The sequence below is a fragment of the Lagenorhynchus albirostris genome, chromosome 2, assembly GCF_949774975.1.
Source record: "Lagenorhynchus albirostris chromosome 2, mLagAlb1.1, whole genome shotgun sequence".
NCBI classification, from domain to species: domain Eukaryota; kingdom Metazoa; phylum Chordata; class Mammalia; order Artiodactyla; family Delphinidae; genus Lagenorhynchus; species Lagenorhynchus albirostris.
This window is the reverse complement of record NC_083096.1, coordinates 136,418,449-136,432,814: the sequence shown is the minus strand read 5'-3', so window position 1 is coordinate 136,432,814 and position 14,366 is coordinate 136,418,449.

Below are 14,366 nucleotides of genomic sequence, written 5' to 3'. Positions count from 1 at the left end.
ATCCATCCAGAAATCTGCAGATGAATGCCTCACTGTGGGTGGTGAAATCTGCTCTAATACCAGCTGATTTTTGCCAGACAGGAATGGAAATTTGCCCCCTTTATCATGCTGATGACTACTTTTTATATTTAGGTGCAAGGACGGCCTCCAGATTTTCTTTAAACCTTGGTTGAGCCCTTCCAAAACACACCTGCGAGCCTGATACAGGCTGTGGGACACCAGTGAACATACTCTGTTCGTCCAGGTGTTAACTTTGGTGGCTTCTGTTCCCCTGCTTAGCACAATACGGGCGTCTTCTTCTTTAAGTCCACTAGACACCAGGACCATGTTGCCATTACTTACCCCTGAGGCTAGGGTTGTAGGCCGAGTGTGTCAGGGTATGGAAAGTGCATAGGCTCTAGGCAGGTGGCCCAAGACTGGGTCTCAGCTCTGCCATTTCCCAGCTGAACAAGGGACATAATCACTCCAATCAAGCCTCAGTTTCCTCATTTGTAAACATAAAATACCCACCACCCTGGGTTGTGGAAAGGAGGAAATGAGCTGGCAGGTATGAAAGGCGTAGCCCATAAAAGATGCTCAAATATGGCAGCTCCGTTCTCTTTTTATGAACTTTAGCTTACGTTCAAAGTTCAGTGCAGGCTTCAGCCCTCCCAGAAAGGCTTTCATGACCTCTCCTGACCACAGGATGCCTTCCACTTATAATTTCCAGCTGCCCTTTATAATTGACATTTAGTGGACAATCCTTGGCCTTCCCAGTTAACTTTTCATATGTACGTGATGCTTTGCCTCAATTAGGTCATCAACTCCCCAAAGGACCTTCTTTTTCCCTTTTCATGAGGTTAATTCCTTGCATTTTAGTTTCCACCAGGCACTGACTTGTGTCAAGCTTTCTCACAACAACTGCATATGAGAAAGAGCATCATGGACTGGATATCCCAATGGGGCAGCTGGCAACAAAGTTGGATAACTAGAAAGACCTAGGTAAATGTACAGTGTTCATGGCCACCTAGGAGACTAGGCAAGAGAGTGTCGATGATCAAACTTAACCTCACTTCCGCTCCTAGGGAAATAATGCAAAGGGCAATTTCCAGGGAGAAAGCAGGTGTGGTAGGCTGAAAAATGTCCTCCAAAGATATCAGGTCGTAATCTCTGGAAGCTGTGACTGTTACCTTACATGGAAAAAGATGTAATTAAGTTAAGCATCTTGAGTTGGAAAATTATCTTGGCCCAGACGGGCTCTCAATGCAATCACAAGCGTCCTGATAAGAGAGAGGCACAGGGAGATTCACCATTGGCAGAAAAGAAGAGAAAGAAGGTCATGTGTGGCTGGAAGCAGAGAACAAGGCCTGACTGTGACAGAAGAGAAGAAGGAGTGTGTTGGAAGAAGAGGGAACCAGAATCAGAGAGAGAAGATGGTGTGCTGCTGGCTGTGAAGATGAAGGAAGAGGCCACGGGCCAAGGAATACAAGGAATGCAGCTGTAGATGCTGGAAAAGGCAAGGAAGTAGATTCTCCCCTGGAGCCTCCGGTGGGAGCGTGGCCCTGCCAGCACCTTGATTTCAGCCCAGTGATACTGATTTCCAACTTCTGGTCTCCAGAACTGTAAGTGAATCAATGTGTGTTGTTTTAAGCCACTGAGTTTGTAGTCATTTGTTATAGCAGCCCTAGGAAACGAATTAGAGCAAGCAAGGGAAAGAAGTAGCAGAAAAGGAACAAGGATGGGGTGTGGAACTCATGCGAGGTGCTTGAAATAGCCCTCCAGAAAATACCAGAGGACCAGAGTGCTCGTCCCAGCCATTTCATCATCTGGCTATTTCAGCTTGGGCAAATCACTCAACCTCTTCGAGCCAGGATTTCCTTATGTGGAAAATAAGATAATAACCTACCTGTCATGTGGAGAAGCTCATAAAGGCCAGCTGCTATTATCTTAATGTTAAAGAATGACAAAATATCATGGCCAGCTGGCAGAGGTGGGGTCCCATCATGCTTCCTTGGAACACGAGGGCCGGGCTGAAGCAACCTGCTCATGAAATTGAATAGGAGCCCTTTTTTACTCATTTCACAGGGAGGGAAAGGAGGCGAGAGGGATAGTTTTATTAATTTTATGTTTTGTTCTCATACTTTCCTTTAGGCCTTTGACCTTGCCCATAACCAGAAATCAGTTAGGATGGCATCTTAGTGCAAAATTATACATTTAGTCATTTTAAGTTTAAAAAAGGTAAAACAGGGCTTCCCTGGTGGCGCAGTGGTTGAGAGTCCGCCCGCCGATGCAGGGGACATGGGTTCGTGCCCCGGTCCGGGAAGATCCCACATGCCACAGAGCGGCTGGGCCCATGAGCCATGGTCGCTGAGCCTGCGTGTCCGGAGCCTGTGCTCCGCAACGGGAGAGGCCACGACAGTGAGAGGCCCGCGTACGGCAAAAAAAATAATAAATTAAAAAAAATAAAATAAAAAAGTAAAACAACATTTTGCCTCTAGGTGATATTCTGCAGAAACAACCAAGACCCTGAGACTCTGCATCAGAATCAGTCTTTGAACCGCTGCTAGAAACTAGCTGACCCCCAGAGGTCATTCTGCCACTTGCTGGTTAGGTGACCTTAGGGAAGCTCCTCACCTTCTCTCTGACTCAGTTACCTCATCTGTAAAATGGGGATGCCCCCTTCCTCGAAGGGTACTTTTGTGGGGTGGTTGAAATAATATATGTAAAGTGGGTATAGAAAGTGCTCAGAAACTGGCAGCTTCTTAGCAAGGTTATTATTTGTTATTATTGTTGCCCAGCTAATTAACTATAGTAAAATTTCATCCCCTATATTCTTTAACCAGTTAGCTACAGCTCCCACAAGAACCGTGTGATATTGGAGCAGTAGAGCTTAGTGGATAAGAGACATGAAGTTAGCGACTAACCTAAGTTTGCACCCTATTCACACCACTGGCTGTGTGGTATCAGGCCAATCATGGGAACTTTCTGAGCCTGCATTTTCTCATCTGTAATATGCACCATCTTGGTATTTATCTCTCAGAATTGTGAAGAGAATTATTCAAAATGATACGTTTAAAGGGCTTAGCCTAGCTGGCACACAGTAGGCCCTTAGTCAATATTCAGCAGAGTAAATTCCCTTGCTTTCATTTTCATTTAAAAATAGAGGGGGAGGGCTTCCCTGGTGGCGCAGTGGTTGGGAGTCCGCCTGCTGATGCAGGGGACACGGGTTCGTGCCCCGGTCTGGGAAGATCCCACGTGCCGCGGAGCGGCTGGGCCCGTGAGCCGTGGCCGCTGAGCCTGCGCGTCCGGAGCCTGTGCTCCGCAACGGGAGAGGCCACAACAGTGAGAGGCCCGCGTACCACAAAAAAAAATATATATATAGATAGATGGGGGGGGGGGAAGAAGTCTGAAGGTCCAAGGCAACAAAAGTTATTGGGCCATTAACCAAAGGTGAAAACTGCAGCTTCATGCCTGGCATTTGTGCCACTTAAAAAGGTAGAGTTATTTCTAGGAGACTGACTTAACAGGAAATAGGACGTCTCTCTTCCAGAAACCTGAGGTACTGGCCTGGAGAAAAATCCCTGAGCCAGAGGCTGTTCACTGGTGACCTTTCACAGGCAAATTTACCCAAAGCCCGGAGGGGAGAGGCCTGGGCCTACCCCTTCCCAAGTGCACAGCTGTGGGATTTTCCTCCTGGCCTTCCTGGGCCTACCCTGCTGTGCCTGACTGGGCTCCTTGTGGCTTCTGTCACCCCTGAAACTGTTGTGGAAAGTTCAGCTTGAGAAGAAGACGGAACTGGGCTGTTTTGATTTTTTTTTTCCCCCTTCTGTTTGAAAGTCGAACAAACCCACGACTTGATTTCAGAAAGTTTAACCCAAACCAAATGCTCTTCTAATGTGGAGAGGGACCACGCTGTGGAGAACCCGGGCATTTTGACTTCGTGAAGACAGTGACAGTGGGCAGAGCCAGATCTCTCCAGAAATCAGACGTTACAGGTTCACAGGCCACCAGGGACCGCTGGAATGTTGCTTAGTTTTGGACTCCGGATTTATAGTCCAACCCCTCCTTCCTCACCCCCTGGAACTTGATTTATTGTTGTGCAGATCCAGTGGCTCTCCTCCAACTTTATTTCTTTCTTCAGAAGTAAACAAGAATCTTACCGCTCCATAACCTCCCCGAAGTTTGTTTGTTCTTTCCTCCGTACAGTGTGGGCCATGTTTGTTCCCTGGGAAAGTCTCTTCTCTAATTATTTTCACATTGCAACAGTTTCTGCTTCTTCTTCTTTCTCTGAGGTTTATAAAAATGCTGATGGTGGATTTGCTTCAGGCGAAATTGTGCTGTAAACATTTTCTCCTAGGCAATTGGGAGCCTCAGTGACTGGAAGCCATGTTGCCTTTTCTTATAAAGTGCCCGAAGGAAATGTGGAAATCTTAAAGTGCTTCTTTGGATGGCTGGAGGAAAAATAGGTACGTTGGTAAGATGGGGAAATTCTGCTGATCTTGTACAAGGGGACTTCTTTGACAGCTCTGTGTGCAAGACTCAGCTAAGAGTCACAGATGTAGAAAACAAACTTATGGTTACCAAGGCGGAAAGGCGGGGGCGGGATAAATTGGGAGATCGGAATTGTCATATACACACTACTATATATAAAATAGATAACTAATAAGGACCTACTGCATAGCACAGGGAACTACACTCAATACTCTGTAATGACCTATATGGGAAAAGAATCTAAAAAGGAGTGGATATATGTATATGTATAACTGATTCATTTTGCTGTACACCTGAAACTAACACAACATTGTAAATGAACTATGAAAGTTAAAAAAAAAAAGACTCAGCTGAGAAAAAGCCTTCCTCAAAAGTTGAGTTTTCATTTAAGTTGAGATCTTTCTGCCTCCAAGCACAGATGGAAAGTTGGTGCATTTTAAGGATAAGAATTTAGGAAATCAAAGGCTGATATTCCTAGCAGAATTTTGGATTATGGAATAGGTAATGGCTTGTTCTCACCAAGAAGTGTAAATCTAATCTTGATGTTTGCATGTCTAGTTTGAAAACTGAAAAATCTGTCTAACAGTAGCAATCGTTGGTTCCGGGTGAAATTGAGGCTCAAAAGGATGGTGGGTTGTTTGTTCCTCTCATCCTTGTATGGTCCTAAGGGTCTTGCTTGTTTCAGTACAACCTCTCCCTACATCTATCCCCCAATAGCATTACCACCTATATCTCTAGAATTTCAGATCCACACGTCCAGTGGGCCATTGTTTGAGGTTCCAGGTCTGTCCCTATCGTCTCTCCTAGTATCTGATAGGAACCTCTTTTACATGCAGCTGTCCAGTTTTCCCAGCACCACTTATTGAAGAGAATTTTCTCCATTTATACCCTTGCCTCCTTTGCATAGATTAGGTGACCATAGGTGCTTGGGTTTATCTCTGGACTTTCTATCCTGTTCCATTATTCTATATTTCTGTTTTTGTGCCAGTACCATACTGTTTTGATGACTATAGTTTTCTAGTATAGTCTGAAGTCAGGGAGCCTGATTCCTCCAGCTCCGTTTTTCTTTCTCAAGATTGCTTTGGCTATTCGGGGTCTTTTGTGTCTCCATACAAACTGTAAAATTTTTTGTCCTAATTTTGTGAAAACTGCCATTGGTAATTTAATAGGGATTGCACTGAATCTGTAGATTGCTTTGGGTAGTATAGTCATTTTCACAATATTGATTCTTCCAATCCAAGAACATGGTATATCTCTCCATCTGTTTGTGTCATCTTTGATTTCTTTCATCAGTGTCTTATAGTTTTCTGAGTACAGGTCTTTTGCCTCCTTAGGTAGGTTTATTCCTAGGTATTTTATTCTTTTTGATGAAGTGGTAAATTGGATTGTTTCCTTCATTTCTCTTTCTGATCTTTCATTGTTAGTGTATAGGAATGCATGAGATTTCTGTGTACTAATTTTGTATCCTGGGGCTTCCTTGGTGGCGCAGTGGTTAAGAATCCACCTGCCAATGCAGGGGACACGGGTTCAATCTCTGGTCCGGGAACATCCCACAGGCTGTGGAGCAACTAAGCCCATGTGCCACAGCTACTGAGACTGCACTCTAGAGTCCATGAGCCACAACTACTGAGCCCGCGTGCCACTACTACTGAAGCCCACACACCTAGAGCCCATGATCTGCAACAAGAGAAGCCACCACAATGAGAAGCCCGTGCACTATAACAAAGAGTAGCCCCACTTGCCGCAACTAGAGAAAGTCTGCATTCAGCAATGAAGACCCAACGCAGCCAAAAATAAATAAATAAAATAAAATAAATTTATAAAAAACAAGATTTTGTATCCTGCAACTTTACCAAATTCATTGATGAGTTCTAGTAATTTTTCTGGTAGTATCTTTAGGATTTTCTATGTATAGTATCATGTTATCTGCAAACAGTGATAGTTTTACTTCTTCTTTTCTAATTTGGATTCCTTTTATTTCTTTTTCTTCTCTGATTGCCGTGGCTACGGCTGTCTAAAATGGATTTTGTGTCCTTACCTTCAGTCTACACTCTCCTCACATCTCCCACCTCAGTGAGGGGCACCATCATAAGCTAAGGCCCCTTGTGGGAAGCCTGGAGGCATCTGAACTCTCTCTCTCCTATCTGATCTGGCCTTAGTCCTGTCCACTCTAGCTGCCCAGTGGTTCTTGAATTGCCTTGCCTTCATCTTTCTCACAGCCATTGCCTTATTCAGACTTTCATTGCCTCTCACCTAGACCACTATTATAGTCTTCTTGTTGATCTCTGCCATGATCTGAATGTTTGTGTCCCCCACACCATTCCCCAAATCATATATTGATATCCAAATGCCTGGTATGATGGTGTTAGGAGGTAGGGCCTTTGCGGGGGTGGGTGATTAGGTCATGAGGATGGAACCCTCATGAATGGGATTAGTGCCTTCACAAAAGAAGCTCCAGAGAGCTTCCTTGTCCCTTTCTCCATGTAAGGACACAACGAGAAGTCTATAGTCTGAAACCCAGAAGAGGGCCTTCACCAGAACCTGACCATGTTGGCACCTTGATCTTGGACTTCCAGACTCTAGAAGCATGAGAAATAAATTTCTCTTGTTTTTAAGCTACCCAGTCTGTGATATTTTGTTTTAGCAACCTGAATGGACTAAGACAGTCTAACCCACAAATCTCACTTCCTTGCCCTCATTAAAAGAATTGCCTCCCAAGCTATGAGAGTGTTCTGACCACAGGATCAGATCATAGACATCACCTATGTCCCTCTCACCCCACTGTCCACACAGGCTAGTCCAGGCCCTGAAGCATGGCTGGTTCCAGCCCTCTCTCCAGGCTTGTTCTGCTGTTCAATGCCCACATCCACCCACCCATCCACATGGCTGGCTTGTCCCCCCAGTATACACCACGCTCTTCCATACTTCATGCTGCTCTCTGACTTGGAGTACTCTTCTGCCCCTTGTCTAACTGGCAAAAGTCCATTAATCCTTGAAGGCCCGATTCATACATTAGCTCCTCTGTGAAATCTTTCCAGATACCCCGAAGAATGTCTGTTGCTCCTTCTCAAGTGTTTCCAAAGCAGTCTGTACACAGCTTTACACTGTATTTTTGCCTTAGCCTATTCTCACCTATACTCCCCATCCCCCATCCCCTGCCCTTACAAGGACTATGAGTCCCTGGAGGGCAGGATGTAAGTCCTTCCTACCTTTATATCTCTTCTATTTAGGACAGAGTCTGGCCTATGGGAGGGACCAGGGATGGGTGTGGAAAGATTTTATGGACTGAATTGTACCCCCCATCCCCATGACCCAAATTTATATGCTAAAGCCCTAACCTCCAATGTGATAGTATTTGGAGACAGAGCCACTGGGAGGTAATTAAGTTAGATGAGGTCACGAGGATGGGACCCTCCTGATGGGATTAATGTGCTTATAGGTAGAGACACCAGAGAGCTTGCTTGCTCTCATTTTTCTCACCATGTGAGGGCCCAGTGAGAGGGTGGCTGGCTGTCTGCAAACCAGGTTCCTCACTGGGGAACCTTGATATTAGACTTCGAGCCATCAGAACTGTGAGAAATAAATTCCTGTTGTTTAAGTCTATGGTATTCTGCATGGCAGCCTGAGATGACCATGGAGTTGTTATTAAGTCCATTTCAGCACAGACCCCCTGCCCCGGGATGTACTTGTGGTGATGAAGGTGAAAACATGGCTTCCAGCATTGCTTGGAAGACCCTGGACAAAGCTTTGATCCAGGTCTGGGGGAGACCAAGACTCTGAATTGAACAGGGCAGAGGCTGCTGCCATAGGCTTCTCATGGTATCCCCTTCAGGGTTCTCCCTTCAGAATAAGGGGGAAATCATCTTGGATCCCATCTAACTTCAGGTACCATGCTCAGTCTAGAACCTCTTCCTGCTATATGCCATTACCATCTTGGTCCCTCCCGCCCCACCTTTCAAGCCTGAATTTGCCACACCCCTAACAACAGGAGGAATTGAACTGGGGCCACCCTGGCTCAAGGTCCTTCTCCCCCAGCTCTGATATTGCCCTGACTTGGCTTCTTTCACACATGAGGAAATCCCAGCATGCCTCAAGGATGATACTGCTTTTGACTGATGGTACATGTTTTATCCAGGAATAGGGCAGCAAAGAGGCTATGAGGCTGAGGGCAGTGTCTCCTCTGCTAAGACTTGAATGAGGCAGGAAAGATTCTAGGATCTGAGAGGTCAAAACTACAGAGTTTAATTCAATTCACTTTTCAGAGAACCTACTATGTGCCAGGGATTGGAGTTAGGTGATGAGGATACAAAGATGAGTTAAATAGCATCCTTGTCTTAGAAGACAGCATCTCCTGACTCTGTGTGGGAGGTTCCCTTCTGGGACCTGCCTAATCCCAGCCTCAGTCTGAGGACCAGGAAGTCTCTTGAGCTCAAAGTCAGGCTACACATACAGGATGGGTAGAGCTGGGCTGGGGCTAGGGAAGTGAGAGAGCTGAAGGTTAGTTCCAGGAACGTCTGATTCTTGCAATCATCTGGGGTCCTTACTTTCAAAACGCCTCAGTTCCCTTGTCCATAAAGGAGGGACCTGCATCCTTGCTTATTCACACTACAGGATTGTAGGCACCTGCAATGTGGTCAAGCCTAGGGATGCAAACATGCACCCAGTACAGTGTCTACTATAGGTGCTCAAAAAATATTGGTTGAATAAATGAGAACAAATGAGTGGTTTCTGTTCTCAGCCTTAGAGGGAAAGGCCATTCACTTATAGAATGCTTGCTGTATTTTGCCTATGTCACAACATAGCATATGCTACCACAGATAACAGGACAATATAGCATAAGTTGAGGCTCCATGTGGAGCAAATGGTTTGCTTTCCTTCTCCACTGGAGGGACAGCAGTTTCTGTTCAGGGATGCTGGGAAAGGCTCCATGGAGGAGGGGAGCTCAGAGCAGCCCTATGGTAAGGTTGGATCATACACTCTTGAACCCTCCCCCCAAGGCTCCTTGGAGTACAGCAGAGTTTCCAGGGAGGGTCTCCTTGCATCTCAGCCTCCTTCTTCTTGAGCATGGCAGGGAGATGCACAGGGATTGTGCATCATGGAGACAAGACCCTTTCTTGGGGTCCTCTGCAAATGGAGAAGAGGTTTTTGTGGTAGGGAGACTCTTTGGCCCTGTCTCTACTTCTGTGTTTGTAGATATTTGTATTTCTAGATATTTCACCTTCCTCTCTTCCTCCCTCTGGGTCTTGGTGTGCCTCTGACTGTCTTTTATTTTTGCTCTCATGATGTCTTTTCTTCCTGCCCACTCCCACTCTGGTTGGAGGTGTTTCTCTTTTTCTCTCTTCTCTTCTTTTCGAAATGAAACGACTTTGGAACTGACTGCGGTTACTTTTAACCTGGAAGTTCTTTGATCACAGGCTCCTTGAGGTCAGGAACCCACATCTGTCTGTTCACTGCAATGTACCTGACATCTAGCATAGACTACACTCAGTGGGGACACCCAAATATTGTTGATTGAATACGTGGAGAAGATACGTTTGCTTGGGAAGGCTGAGCAGGGTCAGAATAGGGCCTGGAAACTCTGAGCAGGGAAGCTATAGCTTGGGTCTGGCTTCAGTCTAAGCTTTAAGGGAAAGGGCAGAAAAACATCCCTTGAGAGTTTTAGATTTCCAGCCCAGATTCCTATGTGAAAAATCTGACAGATTCTGAGTAGAAGCATCTCTTGAGAATAAAGAGGCTGTGTCTAAAAACACATTCCCTGGGTTTTATCTCTTAGGAACATGAAGACCTGGGAAGCAGAAAGTTCTAAGGAATCCTGATGCTCTAGGAGCACTTAATGCAGAGTCCCTATCCTCAAGGACCTGACAGTCACCTCATAAAGATCTTAATTGCAGTAGCGGTCCCCATTCTTGTCCTGTCTCGGGATGGCTGTATGAACCTGCACAAGGTGCCCACTCATTGGCCCTGTCCGATCTATAAAGTGAAGGGTACGGGCCAGATCCCTAAGGGCTCTGCCAGGATCTGCTGTTCTCGGATTTGCGGTAAGGGATGGGCTGGCGATTTTATCAGGCTTCCTTATCAGAAGCTGTTACTCTCGCAGGAAAGATGGGAAGCAATAATTTGATTGATCCGCCCATTGCTGGCAGCACTGAATGTGCCTCTGAGCTGTATGCTGACTCATCCAGGCCTTTCTAGAGGGGCTGCTTGGCTCAGGTATGATGCTACCTTCACTGTGAATGTGGTAACCAGCACATGTGAGCATAGAGCACAGAAATCCAGGTCTCTAAACACAAGTATACGTATGGAGGATAAACTAAATGTTTCACAACTTGAATTGTCAGGAAAATAGTACTTGGTTGCCTGGTTCATCTTTATATTTCCCCCTTTGGGTGGTCCTCCTACCTTCCAACACATACATACTGACCACAGCTAATGAAGTCAGGCAGTGTATACCCCCTGAACCACACACAAACACATCCACCCATGTGAACACCCAGCATACATACACACGTCACACACACAGACACAAGCCTTAGACACATAGAGAGAGTCTATATGTTCTACACACAAACAAACCTACCTGCATACCGAGATATTCTACTTTTGCCCTTGGACTAGCATTTGGGGATACACAGTGTGGCTGGCAGAATAATGGCTTCTCAAAGATGCCCACGACCTCATCCCTAGAACCTGTGAGTATGTTATGTTACATGGCAAAGGAAACTGAGATTGCAGATGGAATTAAGGTTGCTAATCAGCTGACTTTAAGATAGGAACATTAGACGGGACTATCCAGGTAGGCCCAATATAATCACAGGGGTCTTTAAAAGATAGAAGAGGAGGCAAAAGAGTCAGTGTCAGAGTGACACAATGTGAGAAAGACTCCACCAGCCACTGATGGCTTTGAAGATGGAGGAAGGTACCATCAGCCAAGGCACGCAGGTAGCCTCCAGTTGGAAAAGGCAAGGACACAGGCTCTGCCCTAGAGACTCTGGAAAGGAACACAGACTCCGCACAACTTGATTTTAGCCCAGTGAGGTGTGCGTTGGACTTTTGACTCTAGAACTCATATGATCATTAATTTGGGTGCTTTAAGCCACTGAGTGTGTGGTAATTTGTTACAGCAACAATAGGAAACTAATACCCACACAGGCAGAGTCCTACCACCATGGAGCCCATGGTCTAGTAGAGGAGACAGAACAAAGGTTCTAGAATGCAGAATAAAAAGACTATAATAGGATCAGCTCAGCCTGCTGAGAAAACACCCAGGAGAGCCCCCCAACCCAGACTTGAGAACGAAGGGAAGGTTTTCTCGTAGAAACTCCATGAGGGAGGGACCAACGCTGACCAATGTCAGCAACACCTACCACTGTACCTGCATGTACTGTGTCCAATAAATATGTGTTGGAGGGAGGAAAGAGAGAGGGAGAGAAGGAAGAAAGATGAAAGAAAAGACAAAGCTAGGGCTTGATAGATAAATAGGGTTTAAGATGGGTGAATACAAAGCATGGGAAAGTGTTTCAGGCAGAAGGGACAACATGGACAAAGACCTGAGGGTTATTTAGAGGACTAAATAAAATTTAGTTTGGCTGGGACACAGTGCCCCACAGGGAATGGGGAAAGATGAGTCAGGGCAAGGTACAGACCATAAGGGGCCTTATCAGCTATAATTAGACATTTGGCCTGTATCCTATATGCAATTGGCATTCTCTCTCTCTCTCTCTCTCTTTTTCTGGGGGGAGTTTCTCTCTCTCTCTCTCTCCCTTTTCTCTTGGTTTCTATTTTTTTTTTTTTTTGTGGTACGCGGGCCTCTCACTGTTGTGGCCTCTCCCATTGCGGAGCACAGGCTCCGGACGCACAGGCTCAGCGGCCATGGCTCACGGGCCCAGCCGCTCCACGGCATGTGAGATCTTCCCGGACCAGGGCACGAACCCATGTCCCCTGCATCGGCAGGCAGACTCTCAACCACTGCGCCACCAGGGAAGCCCCTCTTGGTTTCTATTTTAATATCTCTTAAATGGAATGTGTATATTCAGTCTCACTTAAGTCAAATAAAGCTTATGGAAACATCTCATTCTTGTCTTGCAGCTTATATTTCAGTCACTCCCTCCATTTTAGCAATGCTTTACTACCTAAATCACCTATTTTCATTTTGTGTAAGATGGGCTGGTCTGGTAGACGAAGAACACTGGATCTGTAATCACGGTCATCTGGGTTCAAGTCCACACTCCTCTATTTACAAGTCAGTAGCTCTGTATTCTCTAGTTTCTCAGTCTGTAAGATGGGATCAGGATAGTGCTTACCTCATGGGCTTTCTGTGAAGATCAAATGAGTTAGTCCATGAGAGAGCTTTCAAAGTGCTAGGTATACATCATGTAGTCGATGGCAGCCATCTGCCAAAATCATCACTCGTGGTATAGTTATCCTCAACCAGCCATAACCACTGTGCTGGTAAGTGTCCAGGTCCTCCAGGTCCCTCTCACCGTTCTGCACCCCAAGAGGCTGACCTCCATGGACCACGTCAGTGAGCTCCCTGGCCCTCTGATTTATTTATTTATTGGCTGTGTTGGGTCTTGGTTGTAGCACGCGGGCTTTCTCTAGTTACGGCGAGCAGGGGCTACTCTTCGTTGTGGTGCGCGGGCTTCTCATTTTGGTGGCTCTTGCTGTGGAGCACGGGCTCTAGGCACGGGGGCTTCAGTAGTTGTCGCTCAGAGGTTCTAGAGCACAGGCTCAGTAGTTGTGGCGCATGGGCTTAGTTGCTCCATGGCATGTGGGATCTTCCCGGACCAGGGCTGGATCCCATGTCCCCTGCATTGGCAGGCGGATTCTTAACCACTGCACCACCGGGGAAGTCCCCCTGGCCTTTTAGTTTCCAGTTGACTCCAGCCTATGGGAGGCATCAGCAGGAGGTCCGGAGAGTAGATTGGGGCATTTGTTCTCCTTGGTTCCTTCCTTTCAGGGTTTCTGGGGCTCAGCTGATTTCCTTTATCAAAGGTGGCCTCTTCTCTGGAGGCCCTCTCCCTACAACTACCCACTTCTGGTTCCAGGAACTTCTCCCTCTTCTTGTCCTTTAAGACCCGGTGATAGTAATGGCTTTCCCACCTTTGCAGGCCCCAAGGTTTCCTTCATACCATCTCCTGTTGGTTTCCTTTGCGCCTAAGTAATGGTCCTTTCATTAAATGTCCCCCAAATGACCCCGTTTGAGCATGCCTTCCATTCTTGCTGGAACGCTGACCAAGACAACTTTCTTTCAGGTATTGGGCCTGCTGGCTTAAGAGGCCAATAAGACCTCATCCTGTTAAGGAAGCCCTTGTCCCCCTGGTCAGCTGTGGAACCTTCAATGGGGTGACCACATTGTCACAAGACCACTTCTTTTTCATTCTGCAAGAAGCTTTGGCGGTATCAAGGAAATTTGTAATCTTAACGGACATGATGACCATACTCCGTGCCAGAAAATGAAACCAAAAGCAAGTGGCCCAGGGACAATACTGGGTTGCTGTGGGTTTCCAGCAGCCAAGGGGCCATGAGTCAGAGTGACTGGTGTGAGGCCAAGAGGGGAAGTAGGTCAGTGGATCTAGGGACCACTGTAGTCACCCTGCTGCCCTGAGCCAACTCTGACCACGCTCCAGGGCTGTGTGGTCCCTTCATCCGTACGCTTCTCCAGCCCCATCCTTGAGCAGGCTCTCTCCTGCCGGCAACACCACTGAAATGGAGTTTGCAAGTGGACTTCTCCTGCTATAGCCCTGATGTGACACTAAAGAACTTGAAGTTCAGTTGTGTCGATACTTACCCCCATTCACGTGTGCAGCCCCAGCACCAGAACAGCCCTCCCCCATCCCATATGGTGGTTCCTTTCTTGTTCAAACCAGGTCTTTCTTTTTCAGACTGAGAGCTTGTTG